This window comes from Bombina bombina, chromosome 4 (assembly GCF_027579735.1).
Source record: "Bombina bombina isolate aBomBom1 chromosome 4, aBomBom1.pri, whole genome shotgun sequence".
Classification (NCBI taxonomy): domain Eukaryota; kingdom Metazoa; phylum Chordata; class Amphibia; order Anura; family Bombinatoridae; genus Bombina; species Bombina bombina.
In genome coordinates, this window is record NC_069502.1 from 1,089,261,997 (window position 1) to 1,089,275,884 (window position 13,888).

General features: G+C 40.5%; 1 protein-coding gene across 6 annotated transcripts in view; it reads right to left on the reverse strand.

Annotated features, from left to right (window-relative positions):
- Positions 1–13,888, reverse strand: part of PPM1B (protein phosphatase, Mg2+/Mn2+ dependent 1B) — a 103,861-nt gene that overhangs the window by 6,733 nt on the left and 83,240 nt on the right. The window lies entirely within an intron of this gene.

A 13,888-nucleotide genomic window follows, 5' to 3' on the forward strand; every position in this document is an offset into this window, starting at 1 on the left:
GCGTTACTTTGCATGTCTTACAAATGTGTTAAGTATATTACCACTTTGTGTAGTGCTTGAGACATGCAGGTTTCTAAGTATATTAAAAGTACAAATACAGTTTCAGATTTATATTAAATGATAGAATATTGTAATCTGTGAACAAGGTGAATATTGTAATCTGTGAACAAGGTGAAATTATTTAAAAAAAAAACAAAAAAAAAACTACTCAGTTGTACTAATGTAGCTTTCCTTGCCTTGAACTTGTGTCTGCCTTTGTTTCTGCTTTAAGGGTACCATAATAGAAATCTACTAGAAGACCATTACAAAAGGAGAAATCACAATTAAATGTTGAAAATGGAGTTTTGTTAACTACACGAATGACTGAGCAAAGCTATCCTATCCCATTTAAAGGGACATCAATTCCTTCCATGATTAAGGTAGAACATCTCATTTTAAACAACTTTCTAAATTACTTCCATTATCAAAATTGTCTTTGCTCTCTTTAGTTGAAAAAGAAGCACAGGAGTGTGCACATGCCTGGAGCACTATAAAGCAGAAGTTTTAAAAAATGTAATCCATTAGCAAGAGCACTAGATGGCAGCACTTTCCTGCCATGTAGTGCTAAAGACACCTACCTAGGTATCTATTCAACAAAGAATAACAAGGGAACGAAGCAAATTGGAAACTTTTTCTAAAAAAAAAAATTGCATGCTCTTAAAACGCAAAAGAAAAATATTTGGGTTTCATATACCTTTAACTTAAAGTAGTACTTATAGTCTATAGGCTTATAATAAACATACTTTATAAAACCTGTGTAGTACTATAAGAATTTTGTACCAAAACCTAACTTTCTACTTTTTATAGGGACCGTTATGCATAGATGACAAAGTTTCTGTATGGCTCCTAGATATTGATCAAATTCATTAAGCTGTGGACTAAATGAAGCATTCCAAAACGTTTCAGCCTGAAGCGGGACATATTGTTTAGCTAATAAGATTTTATACTGTAATTGAGGGCCTGGTTCTCTCCAATTGTTATGATGCACTTCACTATGGTGCTCAACTTGTTTCGCTTTGAGGAATGGAGACATTTGGAGCAGAGTACACAGGAGCGACAATGCTCCTGGTTAAAGTGCATTTTCCTGTTCAGAACAGATAAACCTTATGCTTTTTTTAAAAGCACACTAAAAGTTGGATTGTGCCCTCAAAGTGGGGTAGCATGTCTAATATCTCAAAGGAGAGCGGTGCTTATTGCTGATTTATTCAATTGTTCCACAGTTCCATTTTTTATTACAATTTGTTGAAGTTTAAATTGCACTGTCTTTGTAGCAGAAATATTGTGGTTTTGCTAATACTGCCTGGAAAAGTAGTGCAGAATAGAATAGTTTTTTTGCTCTAGTCAGGGCAGTCCAAAATTTTAGAACCGTACAAAACATAATATAATTTATTGTATATGGAATCAAGCACCCATGGGGATGATTTTAATAACCCTTACAAAGTTTATTTCAAACATGATAGGGGTGGTTATGCACTGCAATGATTAAGATGCAATGTAATGAATTTGTACTTTTCCTTCCCTTTAAAATAACTATGCAATACTATTAAAAAAAATAAAAATAATAAAATGTATAATTAAGAGCTCCTGAGAAAGGTGCCGCATCCAACTCTCTCTTGCCTTAAGTGACATTTTTAACTTATTTATTGTGTTTGAGCGATATCTTAAACTTAGTCATTTCCTTTTACACTATTATACAATAAGGAAGTGATGTAAGGCATCTCCATAAAAAGCCGTTAAGCCACTGAAAATGTCAAATGCAAAAATTCAAAGCTAAAAACAAAAACACAAGGTCAAAATACTTTTGAAATCTACATATAAAAGCAGGGATAAACAAATTAAATGTACTACAAATCAATTCATCCCAGTGCAGTTGTGTAAAAGTATTAGCTCACAGTGGATAGCATCCTTGCTCATCTTATATAATCAAAAGGAGCAGTGGGTCCAAAAGGAGCAGTTGGTCAAATGTCATGTAGAATGTAGAAGTGGTTTACCCACTCCTCTGAAAATACTTAGAACACAATTAATCCAGCTATGTAGGACAGAATTATAAAGAAAGTATTGGTGAAAAAGCATAGTCAAGATCGGTCACCCACAGAGGATAACAAAAGAAAACAAGTAGTAAACAGATAAAACGGAGTCAAGAAAAACAAAACAAAAAAAAAAATATGTCTTGCTTACCTGATAAATTTATTTCTGGACACGGTGAGTCCACAGGATCATCACTTACTGTTGGGATAATCACTCCTGGCCAGCAGGAGGCGGCAAATAGCACCACAGTTAAAACTTAAGTATTACTCCCTTACCCACAAACCTCCAGTCATTCGACCGAAGGAAAATGGAGAAAAACAGAATTTATGTTTACCTGATAAATTACTTTCTCCAACGGTGTGTCCGGTCCACGGCGTCATCCTTACTTGTGGGATATTCTCTTCCCCAACAGGAAATGGCAAAGAGCCCAGCAAAGCTGGTCACATGATCCCTCCTAGGCTCCGCCTACCCCAGTCATTCGACCGACGTTAAGGAGGAATATTTGCATAGGAGAAACCATATGATACCGTGGTGACTGTAGTTAAAGAAAATAAAATATCAGACCTGATTAAAAAACCAGGGCGGGCCGTGGACCGGACACACCGTTGGAGAAAGTAATTTATCAGGTAAACATAAATTCTGTTTTCTCCAACATAGGTGTGTCCGGTCCACGGCGTCATCCTTACTTGTGGGAACCAATACCAAAGCTTTAGGACACGGATGAAGGGAGGGAGCAAATCAGGTCACCTAAATGGAAGGCACCACGGCTTGCAAAACCTTTCTCCCAAAAATAGCCTCAGAAGAAGCAAAAGTATCAAACTTGTAAAATTTGGTAAAAGTGTGCAGTGAAGACCAAGTCGCTGCCCTACATATCTGATCAACAGAAGCCTCGTTCTTGAAGGCCCATGTGGAAGCCACAGCCCTAGTGGAATGAGCTGTGATTCTTTCGGGAGACTGCCGTCCGGCAGTCTCGTAAGCCAATCTGATGATGCTTTTAATCCAAAAAGAGAGAGAGAGGTAGAAGTTGCTTTTTGACCTCTCCTTTTACCGGAATAAACAACAAACAAGGAAGATGTTTGTCTAAAATCCTTTGTAGCATCTAAATAGAATTTTAGAGCGCGAACAACATCCAAATTGTGCAACAAACGTTCCTTCTTCGAAACTGGTTTCGGACACAGAGAAGGTACGATAATCTCCTGGTTAATGTTTTTGTTAGAAACAACTTTTGGAAGAAAACCAGGTTTAGTACGTAAAACCACCTTATCTGCATGGAACACCAGATAAGGAGGAGAACACTGCAGAGCAGATAATTCTGAAACTCTTCGAGCAGAAGAAATTGCAACCAAAAACAAAACTTTCCAAGATAATAACTTAATATCAACGGAATGTAAGGGTTCAAACGGAACCCCCTGAAGAACTGAAAGAACTAAGTTGAGACTCCAAGGAGGAGTCAAAGGTTTGTAAACAGGCTTGATTCTGACCAGAGCCTGAACAAAGGCTTGAACATCTGGCACAGCTGCCAGCTTTTTGTGAAGTAACACAGACAAGGCAGAAATCTGTCCCTTCAGGGAACTTGCAGATAATCCTTTTTCCAATCCTTCTTGAAGGAAGGATAGAATCTTAGGAATCTTAACCTTGTCCCAAGGGAATCCCTTAGATTCACACCAACAGATATATTTTTTCCAAATTTTGTGGTAAATCTTTCTAGTTACAGGCTTTCTGGCCTGAACAAGAGTATCGATAACAGAATCTGAGAACCCTCGCTTCGATAAGATCAAGCGTTCAATCTCCAAGCAGTCAGCTGGAGTGAGACCAGATTCGGATGTTCGAACGGACCCTGAACAAGAAGGTCTCGTCTCAAAGGTAGCTTCCATGGTGGAGCCGATGACATTCACCAGATCTGCATACCAAGTCCTGCGTGGCCACGCAGGAGCTATCAAGATCACCGACGCCCTCTCCTGATTGATCCTGGCTACCAGCCTGGGGATGAGAGGAAACGGCGGGAACACATAAGCTAGTTTGAAGGTCCAAGGTGCTACTAGTGCATCCACTAGAGCCGCCTTGGGATCCCTGGATCTGGACCCGTAGCAAGGAACTTTGAAGTTCTGACGAGAGGCCATCAGATCCATGTCTGGAATGCCCCACAGTTGAGTGACTTGGGCAAAGATTTCCGGATGGAGTTCCCACTCCCCCGGATGCAATGTCTGACGACTCAGAAAATCCGCTTCCCAATTTTCCACTCCTGGGATGTGGATAGCAGACAGGTGGCAGGAGTGAGACTCCGCCCATAGAATGATTTTGGTCACTTCTTCCATCGCTAGGGAACTCCTTGTTCCCCCCTGATGGTTGATGTACGCAACAGTTGTCATGTCTGATTGAAACCGTATGAACTTGGCCCTCGCTAGCTGAGGCCAAGCTTTGAGAGCATTGAATATCGCTCTCAGTTCCAGAATATTTATCGGTAGAAGAGATTCTTCCCGAGACCAAAGACCCTGAGCTTTCAGGGATCCCCAGACCGCGCCCCAGCCCATCAGACTGGCGTCGGTCGTGACAATGACCCACTCTGGTCTGCGGAAGGTCATCCCTTGTGACAGGTTGTCCAGGGACAGCCACCAACGGAGTGAGTCTCTGGTCCTCTGATTTACTTGTATCTTCGGAGACAAGTCTGTATAGTCCCCATTCCACTGACTGAGCATGCACAGTTGTAATGGTCTTAGATGAATGCGCGCAAAAGGAACTATGTCCATTGCCGCTACCATCAAACCTATCACTTCCATGCACTGCGCTATGGAAGGAAGAGGAACGGAATGAAGTATCCGACAAGAGTCTAGAAGTTTTGTTTTTCTGGCTTCTGTCAGAAAAATCCTCATTTCTAAGGAGTCTATTATTGTTCCCAAGAAGGGAACCCTTGTTGACGGAGATAGAGAACTCTTTTCCACGTTCACTTTCCATCCGTGAGATCTGAGAAAGGCCAGGACAATGTCCGTGTGAGCCTTTGCTTGAGGAAGGGACGACGCTTGAATCAGAATGTCGTCCAAGTAAGGTACTACGGCAATGCCCCTTGGTCTTAGCACAGCTAGAAGGGACCCTAGTACCTATGTGAAAATCCTTGGAGCAGTGGCTAATCCGAAAGGAAGCGCCACGAACTGGTAATGCTTGTCCAGGAATGCGAACCTTAGGAACCGATGATGTTCCTTGTGGATAGGAATATGTAGATACGCATCCTTTAAATCCACCGTGGTCATGAATTGACCTTCCTGGATGGAAGGAAGAATTGTTCGAATGGTTTCCATCTTGAACGATGGAACCTTGAGAAACTTGTTTAAGATCTTGAGATCTAAGATTGGTCTGAACGTTCCCTCTTTTTTGGGAACTATGAACAGATTGGAGTAGAACCCCATCCCTTGTTCTCCTAATGGAACAGGATGAATCACTCCCATTTTTAACAGGTCTTCTACACAATGTAAGAATGCCTGTCTTTTTATGTGGTCTGAAGACAACTGAGACCTGTGGAACCTCCCCCTTGGGGGAAGCCCCTTGAACTCCAGAAAATAACCTTGGGAGACTATTTCTAGCGCCCAAGGATCCAGAACATCTCTTGCCCAAGCCTGAGCGAAGAGAGAGAGTCTGCCCCCCACCAGATCCGGTCCCGGATCGGGGGCCAACATTTCATGCTGTCTTGGTAGCAGTGGCAGGTTTCTTGGCCTGCTTTCCCTTGTTCCAGCCTTGCATTGGTCTCCAAGCTGGCTTGGCTTGAGAAGTATTACCCTCTTGCTTAGAGGACGTAGCACTTTGGGCTGGTCCGTTTCTACGAAAGGGACGAAAATTAGGTTTATTTTTGGCCTTGAAAGGCCGATCCTGAGGAAGGGCGTGGCCCTTACCCCCAGTGATATCAGAGATAATCTCTTTCAAGTCAGGGCCAAACAGCGTTTTCCCCTTGAAAGGAATGTTAAGTAGCTTGTTCTTGGAAGACGCATCAGCTGACCAAGATTTCAACCAAAGCGCTCTGCGCGCCACAATAGCAAACCCAGAATTCTTAGCCGCTAACCTAGCCAATTGCAAAGTGGCGTCTAAGGTGAAAGAATTAGCCAATTTGAGAGCATTGATTCTGTCCATGATCTCCTCATAAGGAGGAGAATCACTATCGACCGCCTTTACCAGCTCATCGAACCAGAAACACGCGGCTGTAGCGACAGGGACAATGCATGAAATTGGTTGTAGAAGGTAACCCTGCTGAACAAACATCTTTTTAAGTAAACCTTCTAATTTTTTATCCATAGGATCTTTGAAAGCACAACTATCTTCTATGGGTATAGTGGTGCGTTTGTTTAAGGTGGAAACCGCTCCCTCGACCTTGGGGACTGTCTGCCATAAGTCCTTTCTGGGGTCGACCATAGGAAACAATTTTTTAAATATGGGGGGAGGGACGAAAGGAATACCGGGCCTTTCCCATTCTTTATTTACAATGTCCGCCACCCGCTTGGGTATAGGAAAAGCTTCTGGGAGCCCCGGGACCTCTAGAAACTTGTCCATTTTACATAGTTTCTCTGGGATGACCAACTTGTCACAATCATCCAGAGTGGATAATACCTCCTTAAGCAGAATGCGGAGATGTTCCAACTTAAATTTAAACGTAATCACATCAGGTTCAGCTTGTTGAGAAATGTTCCCTGAATCAGTAATTTCTCCCTCAGACAAAACCTCCCTGGCCCCATCAGACTGGTTTAGGGGCCCTTCAGAACCATTATTATCAGCGTCGTCATGCTCTTCAGTATCTAAAACAGAGCAGTCGCGCTTACGCTGATAAGTGTTCATTTTGGCTAAAATGTTTTTGACAGAATTATCCATTACAGCCGTTAATTGTTGCATAGTAAGGAGTATTGGCGCGCTAGATGTACTAGGGGCCTCCTGAGTGGGCAAGACTCGTGTAGACGAAGGAGGGAATGATGCAGTACCATGCTTACTCCCCTCACTTGAGGAATCATCTTGGGCATCATTGTCATTGTCACATAAATCACATTTATTTAAATGAGAAGGAACTCTGGCTTCCCCACATTCAGAACACAGTCTATCTGGTAGTTCAGACATGTTAAACAGGCATAAACTTGATAACAAAGTACAAAAAACGTTTTAAAATAAAACCGTTACTGTCACTTTAAATTTTAAACTGAACACACTTTATTACTGCAATTGCGAAAAAATATGAAGGAATTGTTCAAAATTCACCAAAATTTCACCACAGTGTCTTAAAGCCTTAAAAGTATTGCACACCAAATTTGGGAGCTTTAACCCTTAAAATAACGGAACCGGGGCCGTTTTTAACTTTAACCCCTTTACAGTCCCTGGTATCTGCTTTGCTAAGACCCAACCAAGCCCAAAGGGGAATACGATACCAAATGACGCCTTCAGAAAGTCTTTTCTAAGTATCAGAGCTCCTCACACATGCGACTGCATGTCATGCCTCTCAAAAACAAGTGCGCAACACCGGCGCGAAAATGAGGCTCTGCCTATGATTTGGGAAAGCCCCTAAAGAATATGGTGTCTAAAACAGTGCCTGCCGATATAATCTTATCAAAATACCCAGATTAAATGATTCCTCAAGGCTAAATATGTGTTAATAATGAATCGATTTAGCCCAGAAAAAGTCTACAGTCTTAATAAGCCCTTGTGAAGCCCTTATTTACTATCTTAATAAACATGGCTTACCGGATCCCATAGGGAAAATGACAGCTTCCAGCATTACATCGTCTTGTTAGAATGTGTCATACCTCAAGCAGCAAGAGACTGCTCACTGTTCCCCCAACTGAAGTTAATTGCTCTCAACAGTCCTGTGTGGAACAGCCATGGATTTTAGTAACGGTTGCTAAAATCATTTTCCTCATACAAACAGAAATCTTCATCTCTTTTCTGTTTCTGAGTAAATAGTACATACCAGCACTATTTTAAAATAACAAACTCTTGATTGAATAATAAAAACTACAGTTAAACACTAAAAAACTCTAAGCCATCTCCGTGGAGATGTTGCCTGTACAACGGCAAAGAGAATGACTGGGGTAGGCGGAGCCTAGGAGGGATCATGTGACCAGCTTTGCTGGGCTCTTTGCCATTTCCTGTTGGGGAAGAGAATATCCCACAAGTAAGGATGACGCCGTGGACCGGACACACCTATGTTGGAGAAAAGGAGCAACAAAAAAGGTGCAGAGGTGTCTGAGGTTTTAGTAAATAAAAAGAACAGTCTAAAATAAAGGGCGGGCCGTGGACTCACCATGTCCAGAAAGAAAGACATTTTTCAGGTAAGCATACATTTTGTTTTCTTTAAGACACGGTGAGTCCATGGGATCATCAATTACTGTTGGGAATCAATACCCAAGCTAGGAGGATACAGAAGATTAGGGAGGGACAAGACAGGTAACCTAAACAGAAGGCACTACTGCTTGAAGAACCTTTCTCCCAAAGGAAGCCTCAGCCAAGGCAAAAGTATCAAATTTGGAAAAAGTATGCAAAGAAGACCAAGTTGCCGCCTTGCAAATCTGTTCCACAGAAGCTTCATTCTTGAAAGCCCGAGAAGAAGACAGCCCTAGTGGAATGAGCTGTAATCCTCTCAGGCACCTCCCAGCCACCTCATAGGCCAAACGAATTATACTTCTCAAACAGAAAAAAAAAGAAGTAGCTGTAGCTTTCTGACCTTTACGATTTCCAGAGAAACAAACAGGGTAGAGGACTGGTGAAAATTCTTAGTCGCCTGTAAGAAGAATTTCAGAGCACGCACAACATCTAAGTTGTGCAACAAACGTTCCTTATGGGAAGAAAGATTTGGACATAGAGAAGGAACAACAATTTCCTGAAAAATATTTCTACCTGAAACAAATTTAGGAAGGAAACCCAACTTAGTACGGAGAACCACCTTATAAGCATGAAATACAAGATAAGGTGAATCACATTGCAAAGCTAAAAGTTCAGAAACTCTCTGAGCAGAGGAGATAGCAACCAGAAACAAAACCTTCCAAGATAACAACCTAATATCTAAGGAATGCATTGGCTCAAACAGAGCCTGCTGCAAAACTAATCAGGGCCTGACAAAAAGATTGCACGTCTGGGACATCTGCCAGATGCTTACGTAACAAAAACGGACAGAGTAGAGATCTGACCCTTCAGAGTACTTGCTGACAAACCCTTCTCCAGGCCTTCCTGGAGAAAAGACAATATCCTAGGAATCCTAACCCTACTCCAAGAGTAGTCCCTTGGATTCACGCCAATAAAGGTATTTACGACATATTTTATGGTAAATATTCCTAGTGACAGGTTTGCAAGCCTGAATCATGGTCTCAAATGACCGACTCAGAAAACCCCCGCTTAGACAGAACTAAGCGTTCAATCTCCAAGCAGTCAGATTCAGAGAAACGAGATTTGGATAAAAGGAAGGGACCCTGAAGTAGAAGGTCCTTCCTCAGAGGTAGTCCCCAAGTTGGTGGAGATGACATTTCCATCAGAACTGCTATTAGAATCACTGACGCTTGCTCCAAGCAATGACTCGTGGGAGGAGGGCAAATGGAGGGAACAGGTATGCAAACCTGAAATTCAAAGGGACCACCAGAGCATCTATCAGAGCCACCTGTGGATCCCTTGACCTCGAACCGTACCTCGGGTATTTGGCATTTTGCCGAGACGCCATAAGATCTAGCTCCGGGACCCCCCATTTGAAGGTCAGAATGGAGAACACCTCCGGATGGAGCTCCCATTACCTGGGATGAAAAGTCAGTCTGCTCAGAAAATCCGCTTCCCAGTTGTCTACTCCTGGAATGTGGATGGCAGATAGACGCAATTGTGAGGTTCCGCCCACTGGATAATTTGGGTCACCTCCTTCATGGCCAAGGAACTCAGAATTCCTCCCTGGTGGTTGATGTAAGCCACTGAGGTTATATTGTCTGACTGGAACCTGATAAACTGGACTGAAGACAACTGAGGCCAAGTCATCAGAGCATTGAAAATCGCTCTCAACTCCAAGATGTTTATGGGAAGAGCAGACACCTCCCGAGTCCACAGGCCCTGTGCCGTTAATGAGTCCCAGACTGCTCCACAGCCCAACAGGCTGGCGTTCGTGGTAACAATCACCCAGGAAGGTCTCTGAAAGCATGTGCCCCTGAGACAGCCACCACGAGAGAGTCTCTTGTCAACTGATCCAGATTTATCCTCTGAGATAGATCCACATGATCTCCGTTCCATTGTCTGAGCATGCATAGTTGCAGAGCTCTTTCCTCAATAGGAATAGTTGTTCTCTTGGCTAGAGTAGAAATAGGCCCTTCTACTTTAGGAACCGCAATGGAGTCGGCGACAGGGAATATTTTCTTAAAAATAGGAGGAGACGGCGAAAAGGATACCACCGGCTTCTCCCACTCCTTAGTAATAATATCTGTAGCCCGATCTGGGACCGGGAATACTTCCTTAGTAGAAGGAACTTCAAAGTAATTATTAAAGGGACACTGAACCCACATTTTTTCTGTCGTGATTCAGATAGAGCATGCAATTTTAAGCAACTTTCCAATTTACTCCTATTATCAATTTTTCTTCTTTCTCTTGCTATTTTTACTTGAAAAAGAAGGCATCTAAGCTTTTTTTTGGATTCAGACTCTGGACAGCACTTTTTTATTGGTGGATGAATATATCCACCAATCAGCAAGGACAACCCAGGTTGTTCACCAAAAATGGGCTGGCATCTAAACTTACATTCTTGCATTTCAAATAAAGATACCAAGAGAATGAAGAAAATTTGATAATAGGAGTAAATTAGAAAGTTGCTTAAAATTTCATGCTTTATCTGAATCACAAAAGAAAAAAATTGGGTTCAGTGTCCCTTAAGTTTACTAGACATTTTAGGATTGACCCCGACAGGAGTGTCCGTGTCATCTAAAGTAGCCAAAACCGACTTAAACAAAACACGAAGGTGTTTAAGCTTAAATCTGAGACAAACTACTGTTATCAGAAACCTTGCTGTCAGAGTTTCTTTTCCTCTTACGTTGGGAAGTAGGTTTAATAGTTGAGATAGGAATGCAAAATGGTGCGCAAGTAAACATAGTAGATGAAGTAGAAAAAAGACCGAAGTCCATCGAGTTCAACCTATACAAAAAGCTCCAGTAAAGCTTAAATAATCCCACTAAAAGGTGACCCATTTAATACTAGCAATCATATCCATGAATTTCGTTTATAGACAGAAATGTATCCAAATAATTTTTAAATGTATCTAGGGTATTGGCATTCACTACTTCCTTTGGTAATGAGTTCCAAAATGTTATTGCTCTTACAGTGAAAAAACGTTTCCGTTGCAGGAGATTAAATCTCCTTTCCTCCAACCTTAAATTGTGACCTTTTGTCACAAACAATTTTTTTGGAATATACAGCGCTTCTGCCATCTCTGTATATGGGCCTTGAATATATTTATATAAAGTAATCATGTCACCTCTTAAGCGCCTTTTTTTCTAAATAAAAAAGACCCAGTTTGGCTAACCTCTCCTCATAGGTTATTTTCTCCAATCCCCTTATTAGCTTTGTGGCCCTTCTCTGAACTTTTTCTAGTTCTGCAATATCTTTTTTTGTGATCGTTCCCCAGAACTGCACTCCATACTCAAGGTGAGGTCTTACCAGGGCTTTATATAGGTGACAGAATAATGCTTTCCTCCCTTGAGTCAATGCCTCTTAATACATGCTAGTATCTTATTAGCCTTTGAAGCTGCTGCCCTGCATTGTGCACCCATCTTTAGCTTGTTATCTATTACTACTCCCAAATCCCTTTCCTCCTGTGTTTGGCTAAGTCTTGTCCCATTTAAATAATACGTTGCCTGCTTATTTTTACTTCCAAAATGTAGAACCTTGCATTTTCCCGTATTAAATCTCATTTTCCATTTACCTGCCCATACTTCTAATTTTTGCAGGTCCCTTTGTAACGAAAGATCATCCTGCTCTGACCTAATGACTACTTAACTTAGTATCATCTGCAAAAATAGAGATGTTGCTATTTAATCCTAGCTCCAAGTCATTTATAAAAATATTAAAAAGAATAGGGCCCAGCACTGATCACCTTTGTCCAATCTGAGTATGATCCATTTACTACTACTCGTTGCTCCCTATCTATAATCCAGTTATTTATCCACAAACTAACATTTTCAGCTATTTCCAGTCCTTTAAAGGGACACTCAATCAAAATTAAACTTCTATTACTCAGATAGAGCATGCCATTTTAAACAACTTTCCAATTTACTTCCATTAACTAAATTTGCACAGTTTTTTATATTTAAACTTTTTGAGTAACCAACTCCTACTGAGCATGTGCAAGAATAAGTGTGTATGCATTTGTGAATGGCTGATGGCTGTCACATGGTACGTGTATGCATTTGTGAATGGCTGATGGCTGTCACATGGTACAGGGGGAGTGGAAAAAGGCATAACTTTTATAATTGTCAAAAAAAATCTACTATTCATTTGAAGTTCAGACTAAGCGGTATTGTATTGTCTTGTTATCTTGCATTTGTTGATTACGCAAATCTACTGTGTTGACTGGTCCTTTAATTTCTCATGTGGCACTGTATCAAACGCCTTTGCAAAATCTAAGTATATCACATCAACTGATTCCCCTTTATCTATATTTATATATATTTTTACTTCCTCATAGAATCTAATTAGATTAGTTTGACATGATCTATTTCTCATAAAACCATGCTGATTAGAACTCAATCTTGTTTACACGAATATGCTCATCAATATAATACCTTATAATCCCTTCAAATATCTTCCCCACTATTGATGTCAGACTAACTGGTCTATAGCTTCCTGGATCATCCCTACTTCCCTTTTTAAAGAGTGGCACATCAGCTTTATGCCAATCCTTGGGTACCATGCTGAGGATAATGAGTCTTGAAAAATTTAAGAGTAGAGGTTTGTCTATAACAGTGCTAAGTTCCCTCAACACCCTTGGGTGTATTCCATCTGGGCCTGGAGTTTTATTTACCTTAATATTATCCAATTTGTTCCCGATATCCTCTATACATAACCCAATTAATGGTATGGGCTGGCATGTTCTATTTTGTTCCAAAGTATCATCCAATGGTTCCTCTCTTGTGTATACTGAAGAAAAAAACTGGTTTAGTATCTCAGCCTTCTCCCTGTCACTGTTAATCATGCTACCCTCCCCGCATTTTAAATGTACCTATATTGTCTCTTAGATTTTTTGCTATTTATGTACTTAAAGAATCTTTTAGGGTTAGATTTAGAATCCTTTGCAATTCATTTTTCATTTTCAATTTTGGCTAATTTGATTGCTTTATTGCATGCTTTGTTACATTCCTTATAAATATGGAATTTTGAGTCTGTACTATTTTCTTTGAATAATTTAAATGCCCTACGTTTTTTCCTAATTTCTCTTAACACATTTAAATTCAGCCACATTGGCTTTGATTTTTTTGATTTTTTATAACCATATGGTATATGTTGATATGTATATTTATTTAACAAAGTTTTAAATCTTATCCATTTATCCTCTGAATTTTTTATTAGAGAATACTTTGTCCCAATTTATGTTATTTAATGATTTCCTTAAACCGTTGAATTTTGTTTTCTTAAAATTAAAAAAGTCTTGGTTAAACCTTTAAGACACTTCTTATGAAAAGAAATTTCAAATGTGACCATGTTATGATCACTGTTAACCAAATGTTCTTTGACTTCTATGTTTGATATTATATCTGTATTTGATAGCACTAAATCCAATATAGCGTTACTCCTAGTTGGCTCCTCTATTAATTGTGACAAGAAGTTATCCCTGAGAACATTTATA